We start from the raw sequence: 24,419 nt of genomic DNA, 5'->3' as shown, positions 1-24,419 counted from the left end.
CATTTCCCAACCATTTTTAGCCATGGCATTAACTGTCCTCACAGTTCCCATCTTTGCCATTAGACTAAACATCTGATCATGATCCAAGCCTTGGGTTTATGCATAACTCTTAGCAACCAGCAGTGCTTTATAACACTCAATCAAACCATTTGACTTGCATTTCACCTTATAAACCCATTTATAGCCAAAGACATTCTTGCCTTGTGGTAAGGCAATCAAATCCCAAGTATCATTATTATGAACCAATGCATCCATCTCCTCATCCATTTCCTTTTCCCATACATGCTTTCCAATAGCTTTTGCATAGCATGTAGGTTCCACATGCTTTACCAAAGATGTCATATATGCATAGTGCATAGCAAAACCACGATATATCAACCTGTCAACTAGATCCGTGACTCTCTGTGATCTCCGTAAAGCCTGTGGATCAATTTGTACACATGCCACTCTAGAATATGGAGGCATATATCTCTCAAGTTCCTCATCCAAACTCTCCAAACTAGATGACTCATATCCTGTAATGTATGTATATATGTATATATACATATATATGTATATATACATATATACATATATGTATATATACATATATATGTATATATACATATATATGTATATATACATATATACATATATGTTCTTCTTTCCTTTGTCCACGGCACTACTACTAGTGCTTCCACTATCATATTGCAAATGCCCTGACTATGGACGTACCCTGCTACCACTTGACTCTTGTGGCCTAGACATAGAAGTAGAACTTGCTTGTGGCAAGTCCACATGCACATCATCATCGCTAGAATCACTGACATCCTTATCTTTTTCTTTTTACCAACTAGCAAGCTCATCAAACACCACATCTTGTGAAATGAGCACTTGCCTCGTATTTGGTTTCTTTTTTGCAAATGCTTTGAAATCCATGAACTTTGCTAACACTTTGCTCTTCTCTTTGAGAAAATAGATCCATCTCATCCTGCTCTATAATCATCAATGAAGGTTACATAGTACTTGCTACCACTAATGGATGGGCTTTGTGCAAGCCCCCATACATCACTGTGAACAATCTCAAGTGGCCTACTGCTCATGTTACCTTCTCTAGGGAATGGCAAACTTGCTTACTTTCCAAACTTGCAAGCATCGCATACATGCATGCTCCCATCATATTTGAATCTGGGCAGCCCACCAACTATGCCGCTTGCTTGCATATTCTTCAACTTCTATCTGTTTACATGCCCAATATGTTTGTGCCACATCTCAATATCTTGGACGACATTACGGCTTTTAGAAAACATAGCCGACTTCAACTCTAGAATACCTGCATCCAATTTGAATAACCTGCCTTCCTTCTTGCCCTTGGAAATGACTATAAAACCATTCTTAAAGCCTTCAACGAAGCATCCATGCTCATTGAATCGTATCTGTAATCCTTGCTCAACCATTTGACCAATAGCAAAACTCTATGTTATGGAAGGCATATACAAAACATCTGACATAGACTTCACCTCGCCGCCGTTATACATCACCAATGACACACTCCCAACACAAGTGAGTGTCATCACCTATCTCCACATATCATTTTTCATCCATTGGTTTCATGTGCTCAAGCCACTCACCATGGCCAAGCATGTGATTTGATGCTCCTAAATCCATATACCATGTATCATCATTGTCTCCATGTGTCATCATAGAATCCACTACATGCTTCATTGCAAACAAATGATTTACACTATCATCATGACTTCTGGATGCAAAAAAATACCACCATGTGTAAAAATACCACCATGTACTCTACCCCCTCTCAAATGATGCGGTTTGCGATAACAATCACGAGCCATGTGACCAAACTTTCCACAATTGTGACAATACACATGATGCGCATAGATGATTGTTGGCCTTGCCAATGACCTTTTCCATGAGAATTACCTCAACATCTTTGAGGTGCATAACCATGACCACCTCTAGCACACCGAGTGATGCCTAAAAATTCTATTGAGACTGTGGTAATCTATCCTGCCACAACCATGTCCACCTGTATGTCCTCTTGGACTCAATCTCCCCCTACTCTCTAGCACCTTGATAAGTATAAAATGCTTTATCCCTTGCATTTTCATTTGTGTTAGATGAGGCACCTAAACCAAGTTTCATCTCTTCCACAATAACAAACGAAATCAGCTCATCAAAATCTGGGGAGTCTCCACCTCTAACCCTGATAGAGGTTTTAAATGCCTTGTTCTAAATGCCTTGTACTCCTTACCCAAGCCATTCAATGTAATGGCTACCAAATCATCATCCTCCATGGGGGAACCAATAGATGCTAATGCATTAGCACATTCTTTGATCTCTTGAACATAATCATTTATACTCCTATTGTTTCAAACCACACCATGTATCTTCTACTTCAGCTGCATCTTCTTTGGTGCTGTAGTCGTATCATACAACTTTACCAAAGTATCCCATGCATCCTTGGGATTATGTGTGTCATGTATATATGGCATAACATGGTGTTTGTAACACAATTCGAGAAATAGTGCAACACTTTAAAGACCCTCTCTGTCCAATTTCGATGTGTTGTAAGCTGAGAAGGTGTTGCATTAATTTGGGGAACCCTTGGCTCCATCTCCTCGCTTGTCACCAAGTTCCATAGTCCTTTGCCTTTGAAGAAATTTATCATACAATACTTCCAGATGCGAAAGTTGTGTCTATCAAGCTTTTTACCAAAAATTTTATTGGGACTATCACTCATTTTTCTTCGCATAATGTTCATTGAGGATTTCCAACAATCAACTCAGACATACACATACATATATATACCTTGGCACCAATGCTGCCCACACATCCCATAAATTTTTATGGCGATAACTTCTTGGGCTCAAAAACACTATTTGCAAAAGCTAAAAACAACGGTGCACTTACAAAATATAAGAAATGCATCCAAAATAGTCCATTAAAGCTTGCAAAAAACTAAAATTTTCTCTTGTTGCTTTGGGCAACTCAAATCTTGCTTTGCTTGTGTCAAATCACCTGCAATCTGCTCAAGTGTGTTTAGCTTTGCTTACCCGTGGTCCTTACCTTTCAGATTTGTTGTTGAGTAGGTGTGCGCGCTCCAAGATTCTCTTTGCTCCAAGCTCCAAGAACCAAGCTCCGAGCTCCAATGGATAGCTCTAAAACAAAAAAATTTCCTCTTCTTCACTCACTAAAAAAACCCTAATAGTGAGCACCAGGCTCTGATACCATGATAAAAGACTGAAATGAGAGATAACACACACACAAGAGCAAATCCTAATAGATTAATATAACCCTAACCATAAAATGAAGTCATATCCACTCTCACACAATGCATAATAGAAGAAGAATCCACACCACACACTACATGTGCTGTGTTCACACACCAAATAACCCTATGTAATGTCCACACACTATGGCCAGTTGGACGCGATCATTTATTGTCACACATGCTACTGTCTACCATGCCAACACATATCGTGCCTGGCTCTAGCTACTATCTCCGAGCTTGTAATCTCAACATGTTTGATGTCGAGGAGCAACATCCAACCAATCAATCCATCATTCCATAACATACACACATAGAAAAGTGGCATAATTGCATACATGTGTATACACACGAAAGGTAAATGCTGATGCTGAGGAGGTGTTAGGAAACCCAAGATGGCGATGTCGAGTTGCCATGAAGTCGCATGAGCATGGAATGATTCTAATGATAGGAAAGATGAAGAGATTGCACATCATGGCAAAGAGAGAGAAGAGAGCATCAATACAGAAGAGGGGAAAGCTTTCATCGTGAGAGAGAGAGAGAGAGGGAGAGACAGAGCTAGATAAGAGAGGAAATCCACCACAAGACTTAGATAAATAAAGAGAGGAAATCCACCACATGCTAGCAAGAGAGAGAGAGAGAGAGAGAGAGAGAGAGACATATTAAAATGGAGCTATATATATATATATATATATATAGAGAGAGAGAGAGAGAGAGAGAGAGAGAGAGAGAGAGAGAGAGAGACAAACATATTAAAATGGAGCTATAGAGACAAAGGGCCATGAAATTAAGTAAAATAGAGTTTACATAGGAGAGAAAGTAATAAGAAATATTTATTAGTCTTGATGAATAAGAAGGGATATGGAAATGCCGATGTTGAGGAACTTTGAATTTCTTATGAGGTAGCATGTAAGTTCTCTCGCCATTTCAATGTGAAGGAATTAGGAGAAAATTAGGAGGGTGGGAGAGAGAGTGAAGGGAGTCCACCATAGAACTCTGATAGAAATAGAGAGAGAGAGAGAGGGGGGGTAAGTCCACCCCACAGGACAGAAAAAGATAGGAAGGGGAAGAGACGATTCCACCACAGAACGAAGAGAGAGAGAGAGAGAGAATTCACCCAAGATAGTTCAGCTTGTGATAGAGAGAGAAGAGAAGAGCATTTTACAGTACAAGATAGAGACATCACACTATGAAAAGAAAAGCATACTACGAAATAAAGAGAGCGATTTCACCATTTTCTTGCTATAATCTTCCCCCATGTATATAGCACATACCCATGTTGTAGATGAGGGTTGGTGAACTAAGATAGTTAGAACTGAGTTAACAAATGTGACCAAGGGATTGGCATTATTACTTGCGTTGAGGTCATTTTTCTTCTCCATCATAATAGAGCCACAGAGCAACCTGCAGTTTGTCATGCTTGGTGCACATGGAGCCATTCGACCTTCACCTTGTAGCAGGGCCCCAAACTCTCAAGGCAAATGGAGTTGAAGTTGGAGCCTTGCTTGGCCTTTTCCAAGGGGGAAGTGAGTAAATTGGGGGGGTGTGTGGGTGTGGAAAGGGGCGAGCAGATTAGAGGTGGAGAGGTAGCTATGGTGTGGAGACAACAATGAGATGAGCAAGGTGATTACGTACAGTAGGGGGAAATAGGTTGGAGGTGGACAAAAGAAACTGGTATGAAAGGAGGAATGGAAACTTTGTGGTGTGAAGTACTGGAATGGTGGAACGGTGTGCTGGCCAGTTACTGTAGATGGGCAGGGAGCAAGACCGGGTAGGGTGTGAACCGTGCCAACTGTGAAGCGGTGGTGTGAAGGTCTCCAAGAAGTGCTAGTGAGTCAACGTGGAGGATCATTGAGCTATGTGTACTATGAGAATGGTGGCTGTTGAGAACTATGTGATTAGTGATACAGGTTTCTCTTCTCTGTTGCGGAGACTCTTTCTGTCTTGGCTGCTCCTCTCTGCTGCATAGAAAATGCTACGTGACTAGGTAGGCCACCGCCTCTTAGTGGAGTGCGACTAGTGCTGGCTATGCATTAAAAAGATGGGGATGTAGAGAGGGGGAGTCATGGAAGCGTGCCAAAAATAGCTACATCTATAGCAGCTTTGTATGCCTAATGGAACAAATGACTGAAAATGAACAGAAAATTGAAGAGACACACGTACCAAAATACTCAGATTTGCGCCAAGCCAAATGATACCTTTTCCATTGCAAAAGGGGATTTTATACAACTTTAGGACGATTCCACACCTATTCGCATATGGAAAAACTCACACACCCAAATCACTCTTCTCTCATTATAACCAATGTTGTATACAACTCATAAAAGTGGGCATTTGACCCTACTACATTAATCCTTAAAAAAACCTATTTGAGTATCATAAATAAAATTGGGGAGGACGGGCTTGGCCAAGATCTTATAAGTAGTCCGAGGAATGGTGATGGGTCTCCATTACAAAATCTATGATCTATCACACCACTCTCTTTGGGAATCAAGTGTATCAAACACTTTGAAAGCCTCTCTAGCATGGGACCTATAGTCATAATCTCATTGAAGGCTGCTCTAAGGCCACCTTCCATGAGATCCCAAAGACAAAGAAAAAAGGATCTCTTAGGCATTTTCCCATAGGCAGTGACTCAAGGTCTTTGCTAGCTCCTTAGCTCTGAAGGGAGTCAATAAGAAAGTCCGAAGAGCGGGGAAAACCATCTCTCTTGTGTGCTTCCAAAGCCGTTCTTGCACATCCACCACGTGTGAGGATATGGGAGCAAGAAGGGATATGAAGAAATCTATAACCTATGGCTCTCACATGGGGGTGTTCCAAAACAATACATCCATCGTGGCCTGTATCTTTCACATGGGGGCATTCCAAAACAATATATCCATCCTAGCCTCATAACTTATGGATACCATCTCTTCGTCTGTGGGGGCCTGCAATCTCAAAGAAATCCCTAGTAACCCTATCTCCCACTTGTGTCCAAAAAGGAAGCTCTAGCATGGTATCTATACTCCACCGTCTTCTCCTCTATGGATCTGAGCTATGTATGCGTAGTAGCCAACTAACCCTCAATCTACAAGCTATTTAGGGAGCTCTCCTAAAGTCACCTAAAGAGAAGAAAGGCCTCAGAAAATGCTCCTCTCCTACTCATAAATCTAACCAATTTGCTTTATGCTACCTTCTCTATCTTGTCGCATATCTGAGAGTCCTAGATGAGGCTATCAGGGATCCAGGTGCTCAAGTGTTTGTCCTACCTCTAGGGATCCTCCAAAGAAAAAATAACTTGAGCATGATCAGAGAAAGTAGTGCCTGCCAAAATGCCCCAACATCCCCATAGAATCTATCAAGTCTGGAAAGATTGGGGCCAGTGCTCCTCCTTTCAAACCTCAAGAAGCACATACTCTCGAGGCTGCATCCAAACTTTGGTAAATGCTAAGGGTCCTGCCCCCTAAGAGCCAGGATCAGCTCCTCCCAAGCAGAGTATTCTGAGACGAAAACTATGGTCATGCCTCCTTTGAGTCTATCCTCTACTGAATATATCATGTTAAAGTCCCCACTTATACACCAAAAGTTAACGTGTGGGGGACTAGCAAACTGTACTCTAGAAGATGGCTCTGCTTTTGTTGTAGCATTAGTGCATATACATTTAAAAATCCCAATATTGATGGTCACCCCTATAGCTTGATCAATGTTAATGGTTCCTGAGCCGACTACTACTGGTAATAGTTGCTTGCACTGACAGAAATAAAAACTCCCCTTATGTCCTAGAGGGGACAAAAGATGAAGACTAGAAAGTGTGACTCTTGCCTGGTAGAATCTTCCTGCATTGCGGGTATGCCCCTCTAAAAGATGGTGCTCCTAGAGGAAGAGGATATCAATGGGACCCCCAATTATTGCTCTATGAAGCTCTTCCCTAAGGAATCCATGTCTCCAAAAGCACTAAGGCCCCATATACCCTAAAAGTTCCAAGGCAATCTGCATGTCTAATCTTTGTGGAAAGTGGAACTGTCCGAATTGCCCTCCACTCGAAGAGTCTTGGGTGTGGGTTTAAATAGGGAGTAATCACAGCCAGTCCTGGATGAAGATACACGATGTGGGCACAGATCCTACCCTCCATGTGGCATGACTCTGTATGAGCCCAAGAATAAGCATAATTTGGGCTGCTCCACCTATTTCAATGTAGGTATCTATAGGAGGGGAAAAGGGGTATTGCTACTATTGAGATATGAAGGAGCACAAAAAGAAACACCTCTAAGTGGAACTGTTCGAATTTCCCTCCACTCAAAGAGTCTTGGGTGTGGGTTTCGATAGGGAGTAATCACAGTCAGTCATCCTGGATGAAGATGCACTACATGGGCACAGATCCTACCCTCCATGTGACATGACTCTGTATGAGCCCAAGAATAAGCATAATTTGGGCTGCTCCACCTATTGCAATGCAGGTATCTGTAGGAGGGGAAAAAGGGTATTGCTACTGCTGAGATATGAAGAAACATAAAAATTAACACCTTTAAGCTAGAGGACACCACCTCCCCATTTTGATCTCTATGATCCGAGCCTCTCAACTCCATTCAAGCCAAGGGCCAAAGATGGGTAAGCATGTTAGTGATTTGCAAATCATGCAAATGATGAGAGAGCTCAAGTGCCTATCCCTAAATGGTGGTGGGGCAGACATCAACTCCACGTACCATTTCATCCTCAATGCTGCACTCAAGGGGAGGGAGAAGATCATCACTCCACTCTCTGGTGTGGAGGGCTTGGAGTGATTGAAAACCACACAAATCCAAATGGGAGCCATTGTCTCCTCAAAAATACTAGTTCCTTTGGGATGGGGAGACATCGTGTGAGGAAGAAACTCTAATCCACTGGCTGCCCCATAACTGTGGGGGGCCACTAGGTGATTCTGGCAAGAGAGACCTCACCATAGACACGGTGATGGTCATCTCAAGCGATGGACTATGAACTCATCGGGTTGCCTCTACTCTGGGTCTACTGATGCTGCTAGAGGAGGGTGGTGGGAATGCTCCGAGTTTGGCATGGCCGGAGGGTAGAGGAATGATTCAGAGAGATAAAAGGAGGGGGAGAGGGGGCTACGAGGGAATTAGAGATCAGGGGAATCTATTGAGGGAGAGGGGGCTTAGAGAGAGCTAGATTAGAGGAAGCTACTGAGGGAAGAGCTAACACAAATGTGGGGGAGGAGATGGGGCTCCACGAGAGTCAGAGGAAGCTATTGAGGGGGAGAGGGGGGCTTTGAGGGAGTTAGATATAAGAGGAAGCTACTGAGGGAGAGGGGGGCTTTGAGGGAGTTAGATATAAGAGGAAGCTACTGAGGGAGAGGGGGCTTTGAGGGAGTTAGAAGAGGAATCTATTGAGGAGAGAGATGAAGACAAACGTGGGGGAGGGGGGAGAAGGGGTAGCTTAGACGTTGGAGAAGAAAGAGGAGGGGGGAATCCTCCTACGAGGGAGGGGGAGACAAGGGATGCAAGGAAGGGTCCAACGACTCAGTAGGGCTAGTTAGCCTCATGGGGATCTGGGAACCTGGAGAGGAAACTAGATGAGGTAAGGGTCTCTCCAAATAAGAGGGGCCGAAGGTGAGTTCCTCTAGGTAATAGGGGGGCCCATCACTATCAAGGTACTACTAAGATAAATGTTCAAAACAATTCTCTGACAAAACCATATCCTCCTGAGCCCTACTAGCTTGGTGCGTGACACTGCTAAGCTCTGGAAGTCAGTTTTTGACTCCATCTCAGGCTAACAATCTATTACTCTCTTGCATCAGTGGAGGGACATGGCTAGATCATTGCTATGCCTGGGGGCCAACTTTCCTCCCACCCCCTTGAAGAGGATCTAAGGTGGGACCACTAGAGACAGTCTCCTGGACTAATGGGTGGCAAGAATAAGCTCTAGTGAGATGTCCCATATACCTGTTATGAAGCATTAGCTTGGGAGGCCATAGTACTCAACTCTATATAGAATAGGGACTCCCTAGAGGCAAGGTAGAGATATGGCATGCGGCACTGTCTCCAAATAGGCTAAAAAGATACAAAGGGATGGAATCCTGACCGCCCGAGAACCAAAGCAGAAATGGAGGGGAATTCAATCACTCTCTTGATAGCACCACCTATCACCCGGAGGAGAGGAAGGTACTCCTAAGTCTTGGGAAGTAGACTAACACAAGGAAATTTTGAAACCCCAGCGGAGAGGGTTGGATAATGCTGGGTCAAATCCGTGATGCCACCTCGTAAAGAAGTCATGGGCCATACACAGTGCAACGAGGCTCAGCTACATGACTTTGTTTGACTTTGCTGGTGAGTTGAAATCAACCCAGTAGTAGCCATGCCCTAAAGGATGAATATAAGTGATCTTTCCAAAAGCGGGCTAGGAGGCTAGCTTGTAACAGATCCCTGATTTATCCCCACATAGAGCGGTTACCTATAATCTTGAATAACAAGGTTGAGGCCTCTAATGATGCAACTGTCAAAGCAAGGATTTGGAGGTCTAATTTTGAAAAGTAAAGGCAAGGGATGACAGCCTTAGTTGTGGATGATGGAGTGGGGCTACCATGGAGTCCTCCTGGTGATTCAAGACCAGAAGAGGCAGAAATGTGAGATCCCGGTCTCCACCGCGCAACGGATTCGGGGTACTAGCAGCGGAAGTAGCACATCATGCGTGGGTAGGGGTCTCACACTCGGGGCCTCGCCCATGGATAACCGGTCAAGAGACTAATCCGTCGGTTTGTCCAAAACCGAAACCGGAAAAACTTCCTTTACCCGGAAAGCATGGGCGATTCCACCAGGATAACTCTTTACTCTAACGTAGTCAAGATCATTACGGATCAACTGATCTGACTGCACCTTTAACGGTACTTGGTCAAATCAAGGAAGAAACTTACACTTGGATCATTGGGATCAACGCTTTTTTCCCCATCAAGAGGCACAGCCGTTGATTCCTATCCATAGAACAATTTCTATCCGGGATTTACTTCATCTATCGTAATAATAGAAATTAAATCTCGATTTACGGATCCATCAGTCCAGCCTAACCCCATCCAGTCCCATGGGTTAGCCAACCGCCCAACCATTGTAGTGATGGGATCCAATTAAGAATTTGGTTAGGTTTTGTCCCGGGTACCAAGGAAAAGAGTTCCAAGGCCCCCTAGCCGGAAGTTCATGCAAACATAAAACTAGTCACACCACTTACACACCCAATATGAAATTGCCTTTTTCTTAGCATCAGCTAACTTTAAAACAATCCTTTAATGAAACCATAGTACCACTGATCACAATCTTCCAATTTATCCGGTTGATTCATAATTTTCCATCATTCCTTCATCAGAGTATCTATGGCATCATTGGCAACTAGAACGCTCACCACCTGTCCACACAGGGGCCTTTTCAATAGTTCCTAGCCCATAATACTCGGTAATATAATCACTTATAAAAATCAAGATGGACTCTCGTTGAAGATCAGCAAGATCAACCAACAGATCCATATAAAGAGCCATGGACTCATCCATTGAAGACCAGCAAGGTCAATCAACCAGATCCATGCCCGGTTTCACAAAACAACTCTTACTCCTTGTTCCAATATCTTCCTCGACGCACGCGTGGGTATCCTGGGCGACCCAGAGCCCGAGCACCGTATGGTCAGCACCCTCTAGGATCCTTCGCAGGTGACCTAGCACTTCACTCATAGGCCGCTTCCTTGGTCCCTCATCCACCGTACCGGAAGCTCACCATTTTAATCGAACCGAGGCTGGTCAAGACCTCGGCCGACCTTGCTACGCGAGACGTCCTCCATTGACTCTCCGTCAGCAGTTGCAACTTTAACAGTTAGGTCTCCACGACCTTAATCACAAGACGGTCAAAATGCTTCCCCAGCATTCTTGACATAAAACAACCATTTACAAACAGCATTTACAATAGTTTACAAATACAGTTTCTATATTAACTCTCAATTTTCCACATTATCCCTCATTAATCCACATTACTTATTCCACATTCCATTTATATATGTACTCATCCAATCACATCATTTTCCATCTCTTCACTTCAGATTCCTTCACATCACATATCATATATTCACATCCATATCCACATCCATACATCCACATTCACATCCATACATCCACATCTACATGCTTACCTCCATTTTCACATCCTCATTTATACATCCACATCCCGTATCCACATTCATACATACACATCCATATCCACATCCATACATCCACACCCACATGCATACATCCACTATCACGTCCTCATTCATACATCCACATCCACATACATACATACATCCACATCCACATTCTCATTCACATCTATACATCCACATCTACATCCACATACATACATCCATCCACATCCACATTCCACATTTACATCTATACATTCACATCTACATCCACATTCACATACATCCACATCCACATTCCCATTCACATCTATACATCCACATCTACATCCATATACATACATACATCCACATCCACATTCCACATTTACATCTATACATCCACATCTACATCCACATTCACATACATCCACATCCACATCCACATTCCCATTCACATCCACATTCCCATTCCCATCCACATCCACATCCACATTCCCATTCACATCTATACATCCACATCTACATCCACATTCACATCTATGCATATACATCTTCATGCATACATCTACATCCATATTCACATCTATGCATATACATCTTCATGCATACATCCACTTTCACATTCATACATCCACATCTACATTCATCTATTTCTACATTTCCATTCATATGGCCTTATACGCCTTCACATCTATTCTTTTACATCACATCCATTCTCGCCCTATCACAATCCATATACATCTTATCTCATCTCATACACTTCTTATCTCATCCCATACACATCTTAACTCATCTTATCACATCCTAACTCATCTTATCACATCATAACTCTTCTCATATATGTCTTATCACATCATATCCCTTTCCATATCTATTTATAGAATATAAGAGAATTCTTATATTTGATATAAAATTTTTTTACACATCTAATTATGCATAAATTCCATTTAAGGATACTAACACTTTCGAAATAAAAATCAATCTTTTATGCATCTTCCTATGCATAAATTCATTTTAAATGAGAATGACACTTTGAATTAAAATTCAATCTTTTATGCATCTTCCTATGCATAAATTCATTTTAGATGAGAATAACACTTTTGAATTAAAATCAATCTTTTATGCATCTTCTTATGCATAAATTCAATTTAGATGAGAATGACACTTTTGAATTAAAATCAATCTTTTATGCATCTTCTTATGCATAAATTCAATTTAGATGAGAAAGACACTTTTGAATTAAAATCAATCTTTATACATCTTCTTATGCATAAATTCAATTTAGTAGGAATTACACTTTTAGAATAAAAGAATTTCTCTTATACATCTAATTTATGCATAAAATCTTTTTATGATGAAAATCACACTTTTAGTATAAAAATATCTTTTATGCATAACCCTATGCATCAAAACCAATTATGACAAAAGTAATATTTTTATAATATAATAATCATCTTTTATGCATACCTCTATGCAAGAATTTCAAATGTGATAAAAGCAACACTTTTACTATAAAAAAAATATCCTTTATGCATACTTCTATGCATGAAAATTAAAAATGATAAAAGTAACACTTTTGATATAAAAAAATTATCCTTTATGCATACTTCTATACATGAAAATTAAAAATGATAAAAGTAACACTTTTGATATAAAAATTTTCTTTTATGCATACTTCTATGCATGAAAATTAAAAATGATAAAAGTAACACTTTTAATATTAAAAAAAAATCCTTTATGCATACTTCTATGCATGAAAATTAAAAATGATAAAAGTAACACTTTTGATATAAAAATTTTCTTTTATGCATACTTCTATGCATGAAAATTAAAAATGATAAAAGTAACACTTTTAATATTAAAAAAATATCCTTTATGCATACTTCTATGCATGAAAATGAAAATTGATAAAAGTAACACTTTTGATATAAAAAATTTTTCCTTTATGCATACTTCTATGCATGAAAATTAAAAATGATAAAAGTAACACTTTTAATATAAAAAAATTATCTTTTATGCATACTTCTATGCATGAAAATCTATTATGCATAATATAAAAATCAATTTCTCTATGATTACAATGAATATCTTTCAATTTATCTAGGATGATAATTCCTAGAATATGGTAGGAAGTCCTCTTTTTATGCTTTGAATGAAATTATTTTATGCATAATTTTTATAAAAATTTTGCCATAGCTCCGCTGCTATGACTGATAAATCTCAATTTTTCTAAGGGATAAAGCTTATCATTAAGGAAATAATTAAAATGATCTCTAATTGGATCATTCATGCATAATGGATTGAATCATTAATATACATAAACTAAAAGCATAGAAAAAAGCCATTAATTTGGCCTCAAGCATAGCTTAATCTTGGGTTAAGGAAAAGCTTTATGAAAAGCTTGATTTGGATTGAGAATGGGTCATGAGTATGACCATTTCTTGAGTGAGAGAGAGAAATTACATAAAAACCATTAGAATTTAAACATAAATGGAAATTAACTTCAATAGTATTTATTAAATTATGTAACTACTATTCACCAATTAACTTCAATAGCATTTAAAAAACCATACCAATTAAGCTTCTCAAGCTTGAGAGGGGTTGAGAAGAGAGAAACCTTGAGAAATTATAGAAAAGATCAATATTCACTAATTACCTTACAAATTGCTTGATTCTTTGTTCACGGTAGAGGCCCCCAACCAATCAATTGGTTAAGTATGTTGATGGAGCCACTAATGGGAATTAAAGAAAGAGGGAAGCTCCAAAACGAGTGAATTATTAAATGAATTCACAGTTCTTGGCTTAGGTGGAGTAGAGTAACGATGCATAAATACTATCTATTTTTCAACAAGGGGGAGGCTTCTATTTATAGGAAAAATTGAGCTCCTAACCAAACAAACTGATTCTAGAATTTTCCAAATCAGTTTGGTCAATTTTTGACCATTTTTAGGTCAGTTAAGCTAACTTTTTGGAACTAGACTTGAATGAGGAGAGAGGAGAGATGAAATATCTCAATTTTTATGAGTTTAAAACTCATTCAAGCATGTGAAATATGCACCTCCTTTAAAGAACTCCCCTTCCTTACATATGTGTCATAATGGAATCATTTTAATATTGCTCATAGTTTTTTTACTAATAAACCTTGTACATTTTCAACTCTTCATCTTATGTGAAATATGTACCTCCTTTAAAGAACTCCCCTTCCTTACATATGTGTCATAATGGAATCATTTTAATATTGCTCATAGTTTTTTACTAATAAACCTTGTACATTTTCAACTCTTCATCTTATGTGAAATATGCACCTCCTTTAAAGAACTCCCCTTCCTTACATATGTGTCATAATGGAATCATTTTAATATTGCTCATAGTTTTTTACTAATAAACCTTGTACATTTTCAACTCTTCATCTTATGTGAGCATTTACTCATTTTTGGATACCCAAAATATCTCAGATTTTTAATATTGCTCATAGTTTTTTACTAATAAACCTTGTACATTTTTCAACTCTTCATCTTATGTGAGCATTTACTCATTTTTGGGCATCTTCTTTTACAAATTGGATTTATCTCCTCCCTACACATGGATTGATGCTATTGGCCCATAGGAACCTTAATTGGACCATAATCCAAAAATTTCTGAAAATCTAGACCCTTAGACTAAGGTCCTTTATACCCATTTCCAATAAATTCTAATTGCACATTGAAAAGTTCTTTTTGAATTTCTGTTTCAGGGGAACTTATTTTAATAAGATGAGATAATTTTCTATCCAAAAATATTAAAAATCTGAATATTCTCTCTCTAGAATATTCTCTCTCTCTAGGTTAAAACAGTTAGAAACAAGGTCTTTATATTTCTGAAGAGGGATTGATTACAGGGGAAGATACTAGACATCAAAAGGGGGGGTTGGGAGAGGAATCTTACATTCTACCCCACTTAAAAAAACGCGAGATGTCCTCATCTCGCAAACTGGGATAATTTTACAAGATGCACGAATTATGAGACTTAGAGAAAAATTTAAATCAGGATTAACCACCAAGAAAAAGTCTCAAAGAGAGCAAGATTCAAGATAAGAATAAGATTTAAACTTTATTCATTCTCGGAACTTATACAGTAAAGATAGAAGAACTCTTTACACTTCCATAAGCCCGTCCATCATATGATCACAAAAGCAGCACTCACAAGCTGCGCATGTATAAGGTAGCTCATCTATGGGAATAATCCTGTTGGTTATTGCTGCACCTATCTCAGTGGTATGAGGTGATCTAACAAAAGGACCTCTGAGAGGTAAGCTAAAAACGGGGTAAAGGCATATCATGAGGAAGAAAACACGCCAGTAAGAAGACCCGCTCAGAAAACCCAAGATGTCTTGATCTCATGACGCAGTAGTATCGGGGACCCAAACCCAAGGCTTCGATAACCATGGCCAAACGGACATTGTTACGAAAGTGCTGCTGACCCCAGGGTGTTACCCTAGTTATGTCTTGATAGGTCCGCCATTTGGTCTGCGCTACAGAAGTTCCTAGGTGAGGAAAAAGTGAGCGCTCATACTGTTCTATAAAGTCTTTCTTCACAGACTCTCTTGCGTCTTGAAGATGAGAAATCATCATGGATAAAACTAATTCCTGTTGCCAAGCCATGAAGGAGATTAAGAAGAAGGGAGATCGATGGAAGTAAGATTACTGTGAGCGACAAGTAAAAGTTACGACTTATATAAAGGAAGGAGCTAGCGTAACTTAGAAGCCAATGGTATCTTGCCACTGAAGTTTTACCGTCTTTCCATGATTTGGGTTTGGCACATATTTCTATGAAATACATTAAGAACTTTGAGATGAGGAGATAAAAGAAGCTCGTAAGCTAAGTCGCTTACTCTCTTTGAATTCAGATAAGGCTCACAATATCTGGGGGATAACTTTTTAAACTCCCCAATAGATAAAGAACTTCTTTTGGGCCGTACTCGAATGAAGACCAAAACCTTGGTATCCAAAACACTGATTTTTACTTCTGAACTCATTGTTCTGAATCCTTAAAACAGGTGGAACTCCTGAGAAGTATTCTAGGGAAAGGGTCTTTCTTTCTTAAACAGAATCTTTCTTTTATTTTAGAGATCAAAAAGGGAGATTCTTACTCCTGTATACCTCAAAGGCTGGGGAGGAATCTTACATTCTACCCTACTTAAAAAAGTGCGAGATGTCCTCATCTCGCCAAGTAGAGGACAACTCTTTTTCTAATTTATTCTAGGGTTCCTTATATTCTGGTCAACCCAACAGAATACGGGGATAAATATCTCTTATATAGAACTCATCATTAAATAACAATTCATTTTAGATCATATCATTCATATCTTTAACACGATAATGGTCCATCAGATCGAATTTTTTTTCTTTCTGAACATTCCTCCACGGGAATTTCAGTCAAGCAAGTTTTCAATTTGTCATCCCTTAACTTGATATACCGAGTCTAGTGTTAACAGTAGCACTTTGACAGCACAATCCACTAATCTCATAGTGATTTGCTGAAATCATTATCATCATTCCAGTTATGAATATCATCACAGGAACTCGTCCCATTCATCCTCATGTGGTTTCGCTCAGCTTATTACATTTCAACTAAATTTCGGAAATCATCATTTTTCAATCAGAATCCAAATCAATTTCATCAGTTCTCAAACAGAATTAAAAATCATATCAACCACATTCGAATTCATCATCTGGATAGCATTAATGCCTAAAATTTCAAGTCTTAGATTTACTCGTATATACTGTCAGTAAAGAGCTGCAGTATACTCTCGGTATATACGGGTAGTCACGGCCCTTGGAATTATAAGGTAAATACCATCATGTCTAGGCCTCAAGCAAGTCAGGGATTCTATATAATTGCGGTACTTCCATCTGAAGACCCACTTACCAATTTACGAATTTTAGTTTGAATATCAAATTGTATGACTTATATCACACAATTACAACCTTTTTGATTCTTGATAAATTTTTGATATATTTGGCTTCTCGGTTGATCCTCATTGACCAAAAAGCTCTAATACCAACTGTGAGATCCCGGTCTCCACCGCGCAACGGATTCGGGGTACTAGCAGCGGAAGTAGCACATCATGCGTGGGTAGGGGTCTCACACTCGGGGCCTCGCCCATGGATATCCGGTCAAGAGACTAATCCGTCGGTTTGTCCAAAACCGAAACCGGAAAAACTTCCTTTACCCGGAAAGCATGGGCGATTCCACCAGGATAACTCTTTACTCTAACGTAGTCAAGATCATTACGGATCAACTGATCTGACTGCACCTTTAACGGTACTTGGTCAAATCAAGGAAGAAACTTGCACTTGGATCATTGGGATCAACGCTTTTTTCCCCATCAAGAGGCACAGCCGTTGATTCCTATCCATAGAACAATTTCTATCCGGGATTTACTTCATCCATCGTAATAATAGAAATTAAATCTCGATTTACGGATCCATCAGTCCAGCCTAACCCCATCCAGTCCCATGGGTTAGCCAACCGCCCAACCATTGTAGTGATGGGATCCAATTAAGAATTTGGTTAGGTTTTGTCCCGGGTACCAAGGAAAAGAGTTCCAAGGCCCCCTAGCCGGAAGTTCATGCAAACATAAAACTAGTCACACCACTTACACACCCAATATGAAATTGCCTTTTTCTTAGCATCAGCTAACTTTAAAACAATCCTTTAATGAAACCATAGTACCACTGATCACAATCTTCCAATTTATCCGGTTGATTCATAATTTCCCATCATTCCTTCATCAGAGTATCTATGGCATCATTGGCAACTAGAACGCTCACCACCTGTCCACACAGGGGCCTTTTCAATAGTTCCTAGCCCATAATACTCGGTAATATAATCACTTATAAAAATCAAGATGGACTCTCGTTGAAGATCAGCAAGATCAACCAACAGATCCATATAAAGAGCCATGGACTCATCCATTGAAGACCAGCAAGGTCAATCAACCAGATCCATGCCCGGTTTCACAAAACAACTCTTACTCCTTGTTCCAATATCTTCCTCGATGCACGCGTGGGTATCCTGGGCGACCCAGAGCCCGAGCACCGTATGGTCAGCACCCTCTAGGATCCTTCGCAGGTGACCTAGCGCTTCACTCATAGGCCGCTTCCTTGGTCCCTCATCCACCGTACCGGAAGCTCACCATTTTAATCGAACCGAGGCTGGTCAAGACCTCGGCCGACCGTGCTACGCGAGACGTCCTCCATTGACTCTCCGTCAGCAGTTGCAACTTTAACAGTTAGGTCTCCACGACCTCAATCACAAGACGGTCAAAATGCTTCCCCAGCATTCTTGACATAAAACAACCATTTACAAACAGCATTTACAATAGTTTACAAATACAGTTTCTATATTAACTCTCAATTTTCCACATTATCCCTCATTAATCCACATTACTTATTCCACATTCCATTTATATATGTACTCATCCAATCACATCATTTTCCATCTCTTCACTTCAGATTCCTTCACATCACATATCATATATTCACATCCATATCCACATCCATACATCCACATCCACATTCACATCCATACATCCACATCCACATTCACATCCATACATCCACATCTACATGCTTACCTCCATTTTCACATCCTCATTTATACATCCACATCCCGTATCCACATTCATACATACACATCCATACATCCACACCCACATGCATACATCCACTATCACGTCCTCATTCATACATCCACATCCACATACATACATACATCCACATCCACATTCTCATTCACATCTATACATCCACATCTACATCCACATACATACATCCATCCACATCCACATTCCACATTTACATCTATACATTCACATCTACATCCACATTCACATACATCCACATCCACATTCCCATTCACATCTATACATCCACATCTACATCCATATACATACATACATCCACATCCACATTCCACATTCACATCTATACATCCACATTCACATACATCCACATCCACATCCACATTCCCATTCACATCCACATTCCCATTCCCATTCACATCCACATTCACATACATCCACATCCACATTCCCATTCACATCTATACATCCACATCTACATCCACATTCACATCTATGCATATACATCTTCATGCATACATCTACATCCATATTCACATCTATGCATATACATCTTCATGCATACATCCACTTTCACATTCATACATCCACATCTACATTCATCTATTTCTACATTTCCATTCATATGGCCTCATACGCCTTCACATCTATTCTTTTACATCACATCCATTCTCGCCCTATCACAATCCAAATACATCTTATCTCATCTCATACACTTCTTATCTCATCCCATACACATCTTAACTCATCTTATCACATCCTAACTCATCCCATAGGTCTCTTATCACATCTTAACTCATCTTATCACATCCTAACTTATCTTATCACATCATAACTCTTCTCATATATGTCTTATCACATCATATCCCTTTCCATATCTATTTATAGAATATAAGAGAATTCTTATATTTGATATAAAATTTTTTTACACATCTAATTATGCATAAATTTCATTTAAGGATACTAACACTTTCGAAATAAAAATCAATCTTTTATGCATCTTCCTATGCATAAATTCATTTTAAATGAGAATGACACTTTGAATTAAAATTCAATCTTTTATGCATCTTCCTATGCATAAATTCATTTTAGATGAGAATAACACTTTTGAATTAAAATCAATCTTTTATGCATCTTCTTATGCATAAATTCAATTTAGATGAGAATGACACTTTTGAATTAAAATCAATCTTTTATGCATCTTCTTATGCATAAATTCAATTTAGATGAGAAAGACACTTTTGAATTAAAATCAATCTTTATACATCTTCTTATGCATAAATTCAATTTAGTAGGAATTACACTTTTAGAATAAAAGAATTTCTCTTATACATCTAATTTATGCATAAAATCTTTTTATGATGAAAATCACACTTTTAGTATAAAAATATCTTTTATGCATAACCCTATGCATCAAAACCAATTATGACAAAAGTAACATTTTTATAATATAATAATCATCTTTTATGCATACCTCTATGCAAGAATTTCAAATGTGATAAAAGCAACACTTTTACTATAAAAAAAATATCCTTTATGCATACTTCTATGCATGAAAATTAAAAATGATAAAAGTAACACTTTTGATATAAAAAAATTATCCTTTATGCATACTTCTATACATGAAAATTAAAAATGATAAAAGTAACACTTTTGATATAAAAATTTTCTTTTATGCATACTTCTATGCATGAAAATTAAAAATGATAAAAGTAACACTTTTAATATTAAAAAAAAATCCTTTATGCATACTTCTATGCATGAAAATTAAAAATGATAAAAGTAACACTTTTGATATAAAAATTTTCTTTTATGCATACTTCTATGCATGAAAATTAAAAATGATAAAAGTAACACTTTTAATATTAAAAAAATATCCTTTATGCATACTTCTATGCATGAAAATGAAAATTGATAAAAGTAACACTTTTGATATAAAAATTTTTTCCTTTATGCATACTTCTATGCATGAAAATTAAAAATGATAAAAGTAACACTTTTAATATAAAAAAATTATCTTTTATGCATACTTCTATGCATGAAAATCTATTATGCATAATATAAAAATCAATTTCTCTATGATTACAATGAATATCTTTCAATTTATCTAGGATGATAATTCCTAGAATATGGTAGGAAGTCCTCTTTTTATGCTTTGAATGAAATTATTTTATGCATAATTTTTATAAAAATTTTGCCATAGCTCCGCTGCTATGACTGATAAATCTCAATTTTTCTAAGGGATAAAGCTTATCATTAAGGAAATAATTAAAATGATCTCTAATTGGATCATTCATCCATAATGGATTGAATCATTAATATACATAAACTAAAAGCATAGAAAAAAGCCATTAATTTGGCCTCAAGCATAGCTTAATCTTGGGTTAAGGAAAAGCTTTATGAAAAGCTTGATTTGGATTGAGAATGGGTCATGAGTATGACCATTTCTTGAGTGAGAGAGAGAAATTACATAAAAACCATTAGAATTTAAACATAAATGGAAATTAACTTCAATAGCATTTATTAAATTATGTAACTACTATTCACCAATTAACTTCAATAGCATTTAAAAAACCATACCAATTAAGCTTCTCAAGCTTGAGAGGGGTTGAGAAGAGAGAAACCTTGAGAAATTATAGAAAAGATCAATATTCACTAATTACCTTACAAATTGCTTGATTCTTTGTTCACGGTAGAGGCCCCCAACCAATCAATTGGTTAAGTATGTTGATGGAGCCACTAATGGGAATTAAAGAAAGAGGAAAGCTCCAAAACTAGTGAATTATTAAATGAATTCACAGTTCTTGGCTTAGGTGGAGTAGAGTAACGATGCATAAATACTATCTATTTTTCAACAAGGGGGAGGCTTCTATTTATAGGAAAAATTGAGCTCCTAACCAAACAAACTGATTCTAGAATTTTCCAAATCAGTTTGGTCAATTTTTGACCATTTTTAGGTCAGTTAAGCTAACTTTTTGGAACTAGACTTGAATGAGGAGAGAGGAGAGATGAAATATCTCAATTTTTATGAGTTTAAAACTCATTCAAGCATGTGAAATATGCACCTCCTTTAAAGAACTCCCCTTCCTTACATATGTGTCATAATGGAATCATTTTAATATTGCTCATAGTTTTTTTACTAATAAACCTTGTACATTTTCAACTCTTCATCTTATGTGAAATATGCACCTCCTTTAAAGAACTCCCCTTCCTTACATATGTGTCATAATGGAATCATTTTAATATTGCTCATAGTTTTTTACTAATAAACCTTGTACATTTTCAACTCTTCATCTTATGTGAAATATGCACCTCCTTTAAAGAACTCCCCGTCCTTACATATGTGTCATAATGGAATCATTTTAATATTGCTCATAGTTTTTTACTAATAAACCTTGTACATTTTCAACTCTTCATCTTATGTGAAATATGCACCTCCTTTAAAGAACTCCCCTTCCTTACATATGTGTCATAATGGAATCATTTTAATATTGCTCATAGTTTTTTACTAATAAACCTTGTACATTTTCAACTCTTCATCTTATGTGAGCATTTACTCATTTTTGGATACCCAAAATATCTCATATTTTTAATATTACTCATAGTTTTTTACTAATAAACCTTGTACATTTTTCAACTCTTCATCTTATGTGAGCATTTACTCATTTTTGGGCATCTTCTTTTACAAATTGGATTTATCTCCTCCCTACACATGGATTGATGCTATTGGCCCATAGGAACCTTAATTGGACCATAATCCAAAAATTTCTGAAAATCTAGACCCTTAGACTAAGGTCCTTTATACCCATTTCCAATAAATTCTAATTGCACATTGAAAAGTTCTTTTTGAATTTCTGTTTCAGGGGAACTTATTTTAATAAGATGAGATAATTTTCTATCCAAAAATATTAAAAATCTGAATATTCTCTCTCTAGAATATTCTCTCTCTCTAGGTTAAAACAGTTAGAAACAAGGTCTTTATATTTCTGAAGAGGGATTGATTACAGGGGAAGATACTAGACATCAAAAGGGGGGGTTGGGGGAGGAATCTTACAAGAAACGTGTTGTCGATAGGAAAAACTACGTGAAAGGTGGAAACCTATCTTAAGAAAAGGGGGGGAGGCAAGGAGGGGGTATAAGGAACCAAGAGGTGAGGGAGAATCGAATGAAGGAGGAGGAGGAGGTAGAGTAGTCAACAAGGTGAGGCAGCAAAGGAGCAGGGTTGGAAACCAAGAGGTGAGGGGGAATTGAATGAAGGAGGAGGAGGGGAGGTAGAGTAGTCAACAAGGTGAGGCAGCAAAGGAGCAGGGTTGGAAAGCAAGGAAAAGGGAGGAGGATAGATGGGGCGCTACATGAGGGAGGAGAGAGCGCAAACGAGAGGCAAAAAAAAGGGGCTGGACAAGGAGGACAAAGGGGCGGGCAAGAGGTAGAACACTCAAGTAGGGGGCAAGCACACATGAGAAACAAGGGGCATAAGGGGAGAAAGGGAGTAGCGCACAGGTGAAAGGGAGGAGACAACAATGGTGGCACGTAGATGAATAGGGGGCAGAAGGGGTATTGGAGATTGACATTAAATCTGCAAGCACTTCATAGGCATGTTAAGCAACATAATAACTCAAACAAGACACAAGACGTAGTCTACAAAAGACCAGGCACATAGCCCTTTTATTCAAGTGCTATATACAATGGTTGTCTGGAGCTCTTTGTGACCTCTCATTACATAGGGAGGATGAGAAGAGGGCACCTAATTGAATGACATAACCTATGATGTACAATTCCCCTTAGCAGCATCTAAGGCCACCTCTTAACTCCCCTCAAATAGGATGCCCACTTGACCCATTCCATGTGACTCCCTTGCCACCTAGACTCCTAATTTTAACTAGCTTATCTAGTCCTACACCTTGTAAAACACCCACCACAAAGGTTAAAGATATACCTAAAGCTAAACCCTTAATTCCAATACCCCCTCTTAGTTTAGCTTCACCACACAAGGTAAGCTCTCACCAAGTTCAAGTTCTTGAAAAACACACACAAACACAAAATGCCCACCAGCTAAAAATATTTACGATGTTACTCAAACCTTTGCTAGAAAGCATAGACTGAGTCAACAATGACCATGTTGGCCTCTTCCTTGTCCTTATGAAAAGATGCAGGGGAGAAAAGAGCTTGAGCTCTTGCAAGCACACACACACTCACAAAACCCTAAAAGAGAACACACAAGGTGAGAGGCTGAAAATCTTCTTCTTCTTCTTCACACAACACTCAACACACCATATACAAAGATAAGAGTACACACTATGAAAAGGTACTCAACCAAATACATACTAGGGTTCTCTATAGTGTGAACCCAACTAAATGAGCTGGCGCTATAACTATGCCAGTCTCTAGAATGGCTATCACATAGCCTGTCATCCCACT

This window comes from Cibotium barometz, chromosome 11, assembly GCF_041138505.1.
Source record: "Cibotium barometz isolate CiBa-2024 chromosome 11, ASM4113850v1, whole genome shotgun sequence".
NCBI classification, from domain to species: domain Eukaryota; kingdom Viridiplantae; phylum Streptophyta; class Polypodiopsida; order Cyatheales; family Cibotiaceae; genus Cibotium; species Cibotium barometz.
This window is presented reverse-complemented; position numbering follows the sequence as displayed.